The following is a 12630-nucleotide window of genomic DNA, read 5'->3' as shown; positions in this document are numbered from 1 at the left end:
AAACTTCCTTTTTAAGTCTTTGGTAGGCAGCAATCGATTAGGGGCAGGTGGGAGGGAGCAGGGTCTAGGGAAGTACCTGGGCATATAAATTCAGATCTGTACACAGGGCTGGACACGTGCTACGCGCAGGAAAGAAAGTAAATTCCGCCTGGCAAATTGTTCTAACTGATTCATTTGCCTGTGCAGAGACGCCACCTACCTGCTCGCAGGTATTCAGGTAAATGAGAGGTGGGCGGGACCTATTGACTGTTTCAATCCCTAAAGTCCCAGCAATGCTTTATCTGTCAAGGCTTCCGTGATGTCACACGTTTCCTGCTCTTGACCGACCAATACCCTCCTCCTTCCTTCAGGTACCTGTATACCGAGGTTGGGACTGTTCAGAGCCTGGGCTGCCCAGGTCGTTGCTTATTCACCCACAGGGATAAGAGCTGCCTGGTTGCTGCTACTTTAAGAGGCCCAGACAGACACTTGAAAAAGGTGAGTATAAACCTCCCATGTTTCTATCTTGGCATTTAGACCACTAGCTCCTAAGGGATCTGAAGAGGGAATTTGAATGAAAAATATAAGCTGAACGGGCCTTTGACCCTGAGAGAGAAGCAGTTTGAGAGGGAAGGGTAGAGGGATACCATTGACGTTTTGGTTGCACAGAAAGTTCTCTCAAGGCAGATATTTAATCCTTTTTGTTTCTCTTCATCGATTTAATCCTTTTTGCTTCTCTTCATCGTTAATCCAGCCTCTGTGTGTCTACAAACGTTAATCCAGCCTCTGAGTGTCTGATATTTTTTTAAACACTGGAGAGGAGAGGAGTGGAGATGTTTTTTGAAGTTTAGCACAAAGGTGCAGAGCTACCTGTTCGGCACTTTAATGGGGGTTGGGAAGCCTAGCACCATCCGTGAGCTTTCAGAGATGCCTTATTTGTGCATTCATCTCACCAGAGGCCATTTCAATCTATACGAGTGAGTACCTTAGAGTTTTGGTTTTTTTTTCCTGAAAGTCTGTACATCAACAGGTAAATTCTTTTGCTCTACCCAGAGGCCTCCACTCCAGTTTTCCTTCCTCTTTTCTAAAAAAAAAAAAAGTCTAGCATTTTATTTGCTCTTTGTTGAGCACTCATTATAAAATTGCCTTGCAGTCTGGACTAGAATTGTTTACATTTAGACCTGGACGGGTTCCTGCTGACCTTTGTTTAAAGTAAAGATTATTCCTTCACTGCCACAAGAATGTGACTTCAGGTTTAATATTTAAGGTTTTGAACCCTCCCCCTGCCTGCACGCCCACATTCTCTTCTCTCTTTTCTTTTTAATAGCAAATATACTGAGGAGCCTGTTCTGCCAGAACCTGATGTTTTTTTAAAATGTAATTTTACCGCTAGGATCCATTTTTGCTTTCTTAATCATGATCACACAGCCTGTTCTTGACAGCTCGATAGCCACACTCTACACCCAATACTGTTCTTAGAGAAAGGAAAGAAACCCTCTCCAAATCAAACTCCCTACTGGGATAAGTTGGCAAATGTGAGGAAAGAAATAAACTGGTAAAACACTTCATTCTGGTTCCTTCATCAGCTGTTTTTCTGAGATTTCAGTTGGCAAATGTTTGCAAGGAAATAATCTGTTAGGAATTATGCTCATATTCATCTACCCAGAAATTCAAAGTGCATGTAAATTCTCCATGAGGATAAATTGAAACAAGCTGGAAAAGTTTTTGCTGCAGAATAGCTTCTCACCACTGAAAACCAGCCCTGCTGACATTGCCAATTTCTCTTTTATTCCTTGCAGGCTTGTATTGTTCTCTCTTAAATGGACCTTTGTGTCTTTTTTCCCCCCTGAGCTTGTGTGTTTGGGGGGTGGCTACTGCTTCTCCCCGACTAGAAATTCTCACTTACTCAGAGTTTCATCTACAGAGGAGAGGAAAAAAATCTCCTATATCTTGAAACTTCCGGACAAAAATGTCATTTAAATCACAAACTTATCCAGAAGATTTCATTCTCTGGTTTACCCTACTCATTAGTTCTTTGGCACAGTAGTTAATTTATAGTTAAACAAATAATTTCATCACTATATGGCTGTGTTTCTGGCTATTAAAGGAATAAGTTGTGAACAGTGTGTTCACAAGATTTAAGAAAGAATAATAAATTACAGAGACTGGAATTCAGAGTTAGATTATTTTAGAATGTTGGTTTGTTGGATTATCCACACAGGTAGGCTGTTCACAGGAGTGAAAAGACCCAGGGTGATTCCTTACCTGTAGTCACTCTGTCCCTGGGTCCAAGTGGCAACAAGACCTGATGGGAAAGAAGTACCATCTCTTTCATTTACGTCTTTGGACAATTTACTTAACCTTTGTGATTCTTAGTTTCTTCATCAGTAAAACAGGAGGTAATAAGCCCTACTATATGGAGTGATTGTGAGAAGTAACATATGTAGTGCATCAAAGTCATCAGTGCCTGGTGCTGGGAGGGTACCAGAAAAACACTAGGCCTTCCTTCCTAAGGGAGTTTTCCTGGGTTGATCTGAGGAGATAGTTTGACCCTACAAGATAAAAGATCTTATGTAATTACAGTTGTTCGGAACGGCAATAGTTCTTGTTATAGTTATTCATTGTAAGTAATTAACTGCAATGTTAACAGTGCCCAGAAATAAACCAGACAAGGGGCGAGAGTAAGCTTAAACTATGTCATACAATAAGCCAGTCAAATTTGTCTCAGCTAACCTCCCAGGCAAAGTTTTCAGGAGTTACTGGACACTGCTGGTACTCTTTCCTTTCTCCGCCTTGAGGTTCACATCCCATAACAGGTGTACCAAATGCGGTTCTCCACAGGCGTTGGGGGACAGGTCCTGTTGTCATTTGCTGTCATCTGACTTGGCACGGAGCCCCTTCTGCTTTCAGTTGTGGTTTCTCCAGGGCAAAGTGGGTGTTTGATCTCCTCCGGTCTTGCAGATAAAACACCCTTCAACCATAGCTGGAGCAAGCTCCTGTGCCAAGAGTAAAAGGAGGTGGAGGAGGAGGAAGAGGAGGAGGAGGCAGTCAGCTTGGAGCCCACACTGCACTGTGGATCTGTACACCCTTCTAATGGAATATCCTGAGTCCTCCAATGACCTTGAGTCATTGCATGAGAGTAGGGTGTGTTCCCAGCCTTCTGCCATCCAAAGGGATGATGTGAGTGCCTGGCATTCAAGAGCAAGGTGACAGCCTAGTTGATGGAGGACAGTGGGTTCTTAGCACCAATCTTACCATAGGCTTGTTGCTGGACCCAGAGAGAGATCTCAACCTTTTTGTCCTCACCTCCCCCGTGTCCCCCCCACCCCCCAAAAAAGATAGAATGGTGTGCTTCACAAAAACCCTCAGTCCTATAACAAAAGCTAGATGGTGCCTAGGTGAGTAGGTTAGACTGGCTGAATGTGGGGATGGGCACCACCTCACTAGAAAATAGCAATACTGCTATTGCCATTAGTAATACTACTGCTTTAGAATTGTGGTTAAGACCACCTGGGTTCAAAACCCAGTTCTACTATGTACAAGCTGTGGGACCTATTTAACCACACCTTATCACAGCTGGAAAACAGAGTTATTGTGAAGATGAAATGAGTTGAGATCTTTCAAGTGTTTGGAATAGTATTTGGCACAATGTTAGCTTTTACCAGTATTATTTTCTTAAGACGAAGGCAGAATGGGTAGATTCAAACAGACCTGGGTTTGAGACTCAGTTCAGCTAAGTAATTACTAGTCTAAATAAATTGCCTTATACTTCTTGGCCTCAGTTTCATCATCTGTAGAATGGGATAATTAGCAAACTCAAGTGGGGTTGTGAGGACTAATTAACCATTACTGGTTAACCATTGAAATGATTGCATTAAAGTGCTGGGCACATAGTAAGTGCTCAGTAAATGTTAGCTGTTGTATTATTATAGAAAACCTTTGTTATGTTTGTTACAATTTGGCTCATTAGACCAACAGCCTGGATGTAGTAATAATAGAAATAGTATTAAGTGGAGGCCAAAGACTCTTTGAGCAAAACAGATTTGCTGAAAGGCCCCTAAAAGTTTAGACAGAAAACCGTGTTAAGAATTATCTTGTTATTCCTGGAGTCCCAGGGTAGAGCAGCTGCCAGTTGAAAGCCTCATCTTTGCAGGCCTGTGGGCAGCAGGGTTCTATGATGTGAATAAACAGTGGATCCTCCTGAAGCAGCGACTCCCTACTTCACCTCTCAGTGCTTCTGCTTCTTCTTAAGCTTAGCCAGACTTTCTTTTTATATTTGAATTCCTCAAATATAAAGTAGAAAACATAGGATCTGCTAGGATTTGGATGACTTGAAAGGCTGTTCTGTAAGATGCTGTCAAGAGAAGATATGTAGGGAGGCTCTAAAATGTATCCTCCTCGTTGCCTCAACATAGATGGACTTCCTGGGAGTATATAACTATTACTGATAGTTATGTGCTGGTATTACCTAGGCACACTTTTATGTGGGTGCCAAATTTGCTGTCATCTGGCAGTGTCTTCAAAGTATCAAGGGCTTTTCAAAACTATTTGGAAAGAAGATTGCGTCACTCTTCTTGGGTGATAATATCTAACCGTCTACTATCCCCAAAGAATAAGGACTAATGTTAAAACCATAACAATTGCCAAGTACAGAAAGCTGTCCTGCACTGAAATCAGAAACAGAAAATGAGTGGTTGTCTTCTATAAGCATCTTACAGTCACCGTTTCCTCTTATCTCATTTTTTTTCTATGTGGCATGAGGACACCACAGTGACGTATTGATTAGTTCTACAGAGACATATTTCAAACCAGTATGGGGAAGAACTTCTAAGAATTAGAGTGGTACCAAAACAATAGGCAGTAGGTTGCCTTTTGGGGTGTTGGATTTCCTGTCTCTGAAGGTGATTGTTTTTGGCATATTTAGTGGCTGGTAGAGTACATGTTTGTTGAATGAATGAATGAATGAATGGATGGATGAACGACAAAGAGGATTTGTGTTTCCTTAGCAGCACAAATACTCAGCTGTAAAATTAAGATTATATCACTGATCTCTTGGTATACTTTAAGATTAAATTGGAAAATAAATGCAAAAGCCTCAGCATAGTCTCTTGTACCTGGTAAACTGCTCAATAAATAATTCACTCTATATTATATTTTTAAAGGAAGGGAGAGATGGAATTCTGCTTCAACTAGAGGGTAGACAAGATGACCCTCAAATTTTGCGATTTGCCATTTTAATGATAGTTCCTTCATTCCCATCCTCTTCACTCCTGCCCTTCCTCTGCCTTTCTAACGACCTTCTCCATGATCCTGGATATGGTGTATTGGCTAGTACACTCCTGACAGTAGTTGTAGTTCTACCCAGTTAATCAGAGACATTTTTTCTACATCATGCATTTGACTTGGAATGTGTGGATTTACATTCCACCATTATTGTCAAGTGACTCGTATCTGCTTCTTGTTTTTGATGCGTTTGTCAGAGGGACACAAAGGACTTCACCAACAGCAGAGGGCAAACTCTCCAAGAATTTTCCTTAATAGCCTCATGGCACAGTGCGTGGTAACAACACACGCATGATGATGAATTGTAAATATGCCATTGCTATCTGTTGAGATGATTTGCATAACTTGCTTATGACTACGTTTGTCAGTCACGTGGCCTTTTTTGAATAGAACGCTGTATGCTTCAGCTCCAGCATACTCATATTAATACATGAGTCACCTCGTGTCTTCAAACTCATTAAGTATTGTTGTTATACCGTGTTACATATTCCACAACAGACACACACAAACACACATACACACAGACCAGAGTCGTTCTATCTGTGGCCTTTTCCCTCTGTAAGGCTATTGCACATTTGCACTAGCAGTCATTTCTGAAGCTGTCTGTACTCTGGCATATTAATGTATTAAAAAGGCATTATTATATTTTTATACTAGTTAGAACTGTTATCCCTTAGTATGTAGTAGGCTAAGTGGCTGCCACCCCAAATTCTTTCTATAGCCCTATGCCATGTAGAGAAATGTTGGAGCAGATCTTTAGTAATGTTTACCCCATTCCAGGGGGAATACCCCTGGAAATGAATGCCCCCCTGCCCAACTTACATCCATACATATAGGTCCCTCTCATTTGTTATGGAGACATTTCTTGTCCATTTGGAGGTTTGAACATTGGACAAAATATAGTAAGGGAGAGTTAGAATCGGCAGCCTTCATCACTGCCATTAGTTATTTCTGCATTCAGGGCACATAACTAAGTGTTATACATTCATTGTTTTCTTTAAAGACTCACCGAGTTCTTCCAGTTAGCAGTGTGATGTAGCTACTAAAACAAATCAGTAAAGACCATCTTAGTTTGCATTAGTAGACAGCTAGTATCCTGGTTAAGGAATTGATTGCTCCACGGAACCCCGAACCCATCAGACCAAACTGGATAAGTATTCACTTCCAGGTGCCATGTTTTCAAAGGTACCTTAATGAACTATAGAACTGGAGTGGACCCTTTACTACCACCTGGATTACCCAGGAAGACAATTGGAAGTGCAAGGCACACACACAAAAAACCAAAAACGATGAGGCAGGAAACTACCAACACTGTCCTAAGTTGAGGGGAGTGAATGTGATTATTGTTGCAGCGAAAGGCAGAATAAGAACTGAAGGTCAGAGTAAGCAGAGGGAAGAAGAATTGAAGTGTTTGAAAACTATTGGGCTCCTCCTCATAGGATGTGTTTCAAGCAGAAGCTGGTAGGTCACCACTCAGGGATGTTGTAAAGAGGATTCCTTCACTTAATGAGAATCTAAGCTCTTTGCCCAGTTCAGAACCTTATAATTTCTAAATAAGAAAATTTAACACCTCAAATATGGATCATCATGCAAGAGCAAAAAACACCTGTGTATATATTCCTCATCCTTTATTGAGGAACTTGCTGAGGTTCTTCTCACATCTTGTTTCTTCCCACTTGTTCAATTCCCATGTGTCTTTCGTCATCTTTTAAAGGGCCAACTATTCCATGAACTTTCCTTAACTGCCTTGGGCCACACCACACTGTTCTCTTGTTCCTTCTACTCCAAAGTTTATCCGTGGCTCCTATTTGGGGAGCCAGGGGTCAGGGGGAAAGGGCATACTTATTGCCATTTATTGTATATTCTTTTGCAGTGTTTTAACATTTTTTTCTACATGTAAGTTTCATTTTCCTAATTAGACTTAATCTCATTGAAGATGCAATTGAATGCCCTAGTGGAATTTCCAGAGTTAAGGTGATGTTAGGTATGTAAAAGTTAATGGTCCCCTGTTAGAACTGAAACACAGCAGAAACATGTTGAGAATTCAAATACCTTTCTTTATCTTATCCTTCTCCCATAAATATTGGTTATCTGTTAAAAGATCATAGCATTTCTTAAAGTTGTTTTGCAATTTCATGAGGAAGAAAGCCAGCTGCCCTCTTTCCGTGCTTTTCCTCTGACATCAGGCCATCCTAGGAGCCTAGGGTGACTATTCAAAGGCACGAATGGAGCACTTTGTCAATGCTGGACTCTCTTCATTTTTATTGCTAGCAGGGGTCAGTTCCATTTGACCATGTTTATGAACCAGGAAATGGAAGGACACCTTTTCTGGTATAGAGTTCTTATAGGCAAACCAAGTAAGAAAGGTGTACATGACACTCCCTGTCAAGAGATGCAATGCTTCTCTCTAACCTGCCTATGAAAGGCCTTCCCTGACATGCATCTAATTGGCTAGTCTCTTGAGACTCCTTTCATTTAACTGCTTCCCTTGTTTTTCCCACTTTCTGAATATCTTTGTTCTCAGTTATTGACTCCAGATGTATTACATTGTCCCCTTTTTAGTTCAAATCTTCTTTAATTTCCTGACCATATTTCTGACCTCTCAAAAGACCATTTATATTCCTTTTCTGTCCTTTCTAGTGTTGGCAATACTACACAGGCTAGTATCGTTCACAGATTTCATTAATGAGTAGCTTACTCCCTCTTTGAGATCATTGATTTGGATGTTAAGCAGGAGTAGAGCTACTGCCCCCAACTTTGGAGCAGCCTACAAACACCTGCCCTCCCACCTCTCCCTTTCCTCTGCAGTTTATATGTTTAACCCTCCCCCCACCCACACATACCAGCCCCCACTTCCAACCAAGACTCCTGGTTTAAAGATGATTTTTATTATATGTGTGACTTTTTATTCAAGCCATCAAAGAACCTAATTCCTCCCTATCACATATGAGTCCAAAAGCTAATGAATAGCGCACAGAGCCTTTGACCATCCCTTGTGTATGTCTGTTCACAATTGGCATTTGTAACAACAAAAAAATTGATGGCACCAGCTGACAGAGGTGTCCAGAAGCCAAAGACCCCAGGAAACACCAGCTACTTGCCTTCCCAGCTGTCAGAGGTGTTCCAGATGGCACCTGCCTTTCCTGAGTGAAGGTAACCTATTGTTGGTGCCTTAATTTGGACATTTTCATGGCCTTAGAATGTAAACTTGCAACTTAATAAATTCCCCTTTTTAAAAGTAAAAAAAAAAAAAAAATTGATGGTACATTATTGACACCTCCAAGTTGCACGAAATTTTTCAAAATTTTAACATAGAATTGTAAATTTACTTTGTTTAATGGAAGAAGATAGAATTTGTCCTAACTTTCATGATTGTTTGTCTCCCAATCCTACCCCATGATCTAATTTAGGAGCTGGGGCCAAAGGCAGGGTTAGGCAAATATGGTTGGTTGGTAAATTATTTTAGAAAGAGAGATGTGGCCACTAGTGTGAAGAAATTATAACCACTGGCCTGTTCACTTCCTCCATTGGTGTATTTATGGTCTTTACCTTCCAGGATGGTGATATTAACTGTGATTGTCTCTGTACTCAGGTGTGACTCCAATAACCAGGTTGAAACCAACCTAGCAACTGTTTTGCTCAATGTAGCTTCATACAAATTATAAAGCATTATTAACAACAAAATCATTTGGTATAAACAGATTATTAACACCAAAAGTCACCCTGGAAATCATCTGATGTGGGGGTTCTTCATCTCTATATGTTTGAGACACATTGTAAAGCGCTGGCATTGTTTGAAGAAATTGAAAAGTTCTGAATAACATAAGGGAAGTCAGCAAAGATTATGAAACAAACACATATACAGCACAGCAGAGCCTCCTGATGAATTGTCACCTCTGCTGAGTGTCCTTACTGGGGAGAACTGTTCATTACTTAGGTAAGCTCACTTATACCCTCATGAAACAAGGCTCTTACAGGATCCAATTATTTTGTGATCTTCCTTGGAACCCGGCTTCAGGTACTTTTTAGCTCTTAATTGAAGCAAAGTTATTCTTGCCTCATGAACTTTTCAGCAAATTATTCATCTCGTCATTTCTATCAAGAATAACAATCAGATGTAGAAAAGGTATTTGACAAAATTCAACATCCTTTCCTATTGATAACACTTCAAAGGATAGGAATAGAAGGGAACTTCCTCAAAATGATGAAGGGAATATATGAAAAACCCACAGCTAACATCATCCTCAATGGGGAACAAGTGAAAACTTTCCCCCTAAGATCAGGAACAAGACAAGGATGTCCACTGTCACCACTGTTATTCAACATTGTGTTGGAAATTCTAGCCAGAACAATTAGACAAGAAAAAGAAATGTAAGGCATCAAAATTGGAAAGAAAGAAGTAAAACTCTCACTGTTTTTTCACATATAGTGTCACATATATGACACTATATGTGAAAAAAAACCTGAAAAATCCACAGCAAAACTACTAGAGCTAATAAATGAGTACAGCAAAGTGGCAGGTTACAAGTTCAACACTCAAAAATATGTAGTGTTTCTATACACTAGTAATGAACAATCTGAGGGGGAAATCAAGAAACGAATTCCATTTACAATTGCAACTAGAAGAATAAAATATTTAGGAATAAATTTCACTAAAGAGACAAAAGACCTATACAAAGAAAACTACAAGAAATTGTTAAAAGAAATCACAGAAGACCTAAATAGATGGAAGGGCATACCGTGTTCATGGACTAGAAGAATAAATATAGTTAAGATGTCAATTCTACCTAAATTGATTTATAGATTCAATGCAATACCAATTAAAATCCCAAAAACTTACTTTCAGAAATATAAAAACCAGTAACCAAATTTATCTGGAAGGACAGGGTGCCCCAAATAGCTAAAAGTATCCTGAGAAAAAAACATGAAGTCGGGGTTCTCCAACTGCCTGACTTTAAGGCATATTATGAAGCTACAGTGATCAAAACAGCATGGTACTGGCATAAAGATACATATATTGACCGATGGAATCAAATAGAGTGTTCAGATATAGACCCTCTCATCTATGGAAAATTGATCTTTGATAAGGCAGTCAAGCCAACTCACCTGGGACAGAACAGTCTCTTCAATAAATGGTGCCTAGAGAACTGGATATCCATATGCAAAAGAATGAAAGAGGACCCATATCTCACACCCTATACAAAAGTTAACTCAAAATGGATCAAAGACCTAAACATTAGATCTAAGACCATAAAACTGTTAGAAGAAAATGTAGGGAAATATCTTATAAAGCTTATACTTGGAGACAGTTTTATAGACCTTACACCCAAAGCAAGAGCACTGAAGAAAGAAAGAAAGAAATGGGAACTCCTCAAAATTAAACACTTTTGAGCATCAAAGAACTTCATCAAGAAAGTAAAAAGACAGCTTACACAATGGGAGACAATATTTGGAAATGATATTTCAGATAAAATTCTCATATCCAGAATTTATAAAGAGATTCTTCAACTCAACAACAAAGAGACAGCCAATCCAATTACAAAATGGGCAAAAGACTTGAACAGACACTTCTCAGAAGAGGAAATACAAATGGCCAAATGGCACATGAAGAGATGCTCAACTTCCCTGCCCATTAGAGAAATGTAAATCAAAACCACAATTAGGTATCATCTCACACCCACCACAAAGACCACTATCAATAAAACAGAAAACGACAAGTGCTGGAGAGGATGTGGAGAAAGAGGCACACTTATCTACTGTTGGTGGGAATGTCAAGTGGTACAACCACTGTGGAAGGCAGTTTGGTGGTTCTTCAAAAAGCTAAATATAAAACTGCCATATGACCCAGCAATACCATTGCTAGGTATCTACTCAGAGGACATGAGGGCAAGGACACATATGGACACTTTTATGTAAATAATGTTTATAGCAGCATTATTTACAATTGCGAAGAGATAGAAACCGCCAAAATGTCCATCAACAGACGAGTGGCTAAACAAACTGTGGTATACATATACAATAGAATATTATGCAGCTGTAAGACAGAATAAAGTTATGAAGTACGTAAAAGCATGGATGGACCTTAAGGACATTATGCTGAGTGAGATTAGCCAGAAACCAAAGGACAAATACTGTATGGTCTCACTGATATGAACTGACATTAGTGAATAATCTTGGAAAATTTCGTTGGTAACAGAGACCATAAGAAGATAGAAATAGGGTAAGATATTGGGTAATTGGAGCTGAAGGGATACAGATTGTGCAACAGGACTGAATGTAAAAACAATACTACCTAACTGTAATATAATTATGTTAAAACACTGAATGAAGCTGAATGTGAGAATGATAGAGGGAGGAGGGCTGGGGACACAAACAAAATCAGAAAGAAAGATAGACAATAAATATTGAGATGGTATAATCTAGGAATGCCTAGAGTTTATAATGATAGTGACTAAATGTACAAAGTTTAAAAGTCTTTTTGCATGAAGAAGAACAGAGGGATGTTATTACTGCAGAGTGCTGAAATAGATGGTTATTAATATTTTAAAATTCCAACTTATGTGTGAGACTAAAGCGAAAAATTTTTGGTACAAAATTTATATTTTGACTAGTGCATTTCCTAATATAACTTATGTAGACAGCTTAATTGAACATCATAAATACATGGAACCTTCCGTAGGATATGAGATTTTGTTGGTTTATCCAGAGTGATGCCCTGACAAATCCCAGAGTGATTTGATCAGTGAATAAAAAAGTATTTGCAAAGTCCCCTTTGGGGAATGGTGAGAATGGGGGAAAGTTCAACTTCCCCAAGTTGAATTCTTGATAGTCTCACAAGCAGTGTGGACAATCAAAGCTATAGGCTGAGCCCCCAGTCTTGGGGTTTGTTCATATGAAACTTAACCCCACAAACAATAGGTCGAGCCTACTTAAAATTAGGCCTGAGAGTCACCCCCATGAGGACCTCTTTTGTTGCTCAGATGTGGCCTCCCACTCCAGCCAACATAACAAACAAACTCACCACCCTCCCCCTGTCTACATGGGACATGACTCCCAGGGGTGTAGACCTTCCTGGTAATGTGAGACAGAAATCCTAGAATGAGCTGAGACTCAGCTTGAAGGGATTGAGAAAAACCCTAGAATGAACTGTGACTCAGCATCAAGGGATTAAGAAAACCTTCAGGACCAAAAGAGGGAAGAGTGAAATGAGACAAAGCATCAATGGCTGAGAGATTCCAGAGTTGAGAGGTTATCCTGGAGGTTATTCTTACGCAGTAAATAGATATCACCTTGTTAGTCAAGATGTAATGGAGAGGATGAAGAGAACGGCCTGAAAATGTAGAGCTGTGTTCCAGTAGCCATGTTTCT

The 12630-nt window shown here is 39.8% G+C and overlaps 1 protein-coding gene across 2 annotated transcripts in view; it reads left to right on the top strand.

Annotated features, from left to right (window-relative positions):
- LNX1 (ligand of numb-protein X 1) overlaps window positions 1–12630 on the top strand; it is a 219026-nt gene that overhangs the window by 81951 nt on the left and 124445 nt on the right. For both annotated transcript variants that reach the window (XM_077136861.1, XM_077136860.1), the window contains exon 2: window positions 351–477. The gene's annotated coding sequence lies outside the window, so the exon portion shown is untranslated. The remainder of the gene's footprint in view (window positions 1–350; window positions 478–12630) is intronic.

The sequence above is a fragment of the Tamandua tetradactyla genome, chromosome 19 (assembly GCF_023851605.1).
Source record: "Tamandua tetradactyla isolate mTamTet1 chromosome 19, mTamTet1.pri, whole genome shotgun sequence".
Taxonomy (NCBI): domain Eukaryota; kingdom Metazoa; phylum Chordata; class Mammalia; order Pilosa; family Myrmecophagidae; genus Tamandua; species Tamandua tetradactyla.
Note: the sequence above shows the minus strand (reverse complement) of the source record. Positions and strands in the feature narration are given on the sequence as shown.